The sequence below is a fragment of the Acomys minous genome (genome assembly GCF_964271855.1).
Source record: "Acomys minous genome assembly, chromosome: 10".
In the NCBI taxonomy this organism is placed as follows: Eukaryota; Metazoa; Chordata; class Mammalia; order Rodentia; family Muridae; genus Acomys; species Acomys minous.
Window position 1 is genome coordinate 106,701,503 of NC_140491.1, and position 1,349 is coordinate 106,702,851.

The following is a 1,349-nucleotide window of genomic DNA, read 5'->3' on the forward strand; positions in this document are numbered from 1 at the left end:
TCAGCCTTCAGCAGGGAAGGAGAGAGTAAAAGTACAAGTGGCGTGAGAGCCGCAGCTCAAGATGTGTGATGATAGAATTTTCCTCTGTGTCCGGTGATGCTGGGGTTGAAACGGAAGTGGGAGTTCTCAGGTCTGCAGCTCAGGCGTGCAGGGGTCTCAGGTTTGATTCCCTGGAAACGGAGTGATGTGGAGGCATTAAAGTGTTAGCTGAGGTGACATTCTCCACCGTCACACCCAAAAGCTACTCCTGGAAGGCCCAGAAGAAGGCAGCGTGGGAGAGTGCAGGAAGCTCCGTCAGCCAAGCTGCGACTGAAGGCTCCGAGTTCCTGAGCTGTCTGTTCAGAGCGGTCCTGCTTGAAGGGGATGTGTTCTTGCATCCGCCAGTTATACACGCTCGTGCCCCAGGAAGGTCATAAATGTGGGTGAGATAATTACAAAATTCAGTTGCTAACCCCAGACGGCAGGGGTTATCTGTACTAACCATGGATGAGGTGCCACCGTGTTGACTAGGAGGGAGATTGCGGGGAGAGGCGAGGGCCTTCGTCTTTGCATGACATCCGTCACTTCTGTGCTACCACCGAAGCCACTGTGGGAAGTCATGCAGCAGGATGGGTGAGGCCGTCTCCCTGGCACACGTTCTTCCATTGCTGTACGTGGGCTTCTTTCGGAGCAGGAGGAAATTCTTCGCTCGATCCTTTCTTGGGCGCACTCTTGTCTGTGCCTGGATTTCCAAACACAGACGCACAGCATCTCCCTGCAGCACTGAGTAAATACCCACGCTCAGAGTTGAAGGTGGAGGCAGGGGTGCGACAGGATCAGAGGGATCAGACGATGCCACTCAGAGCCATTTATCCCTCATATAATTTTTATGACCTGACTTCCCTCCAGGCCTTAGTTATATATATATTTTTAATGTCCTACGTTACATGCTTCAGATGTTTTTAAAAAAATCATTTTCTTTGCTTTTCTACTGTAACATCCTTCCCCAGGGCGATGGATGCACTGATTAAATGGATTGAGGACAAAGAGTAAAAGAAATTCAGAGACGGAATCTCAGATAGCATCTCAAAATATTATCCCGCCACAGTCACATCCAAGGACGCTAACAGGACCGGGGGGGGGGGGGGTGAGAGCAATGAAATCTTGTAACAGTCTTTGATGGCTCATGGAAAATGGGGAGCGAGCAGATGATCAAAGACAGGAGAAAAGTTCAGCATTTTTCAAAGTACAAAGAAAGAGGGTGCTGCAAATTGCAGGCGGGGAGAGCTCCAGAGAGAACTTGCCTCTTCTCTGGTTTTTGTTACTGTTGTTGTTTGTGTGTTCTTAGTAGTTGGTCTTGGACGGAGGCT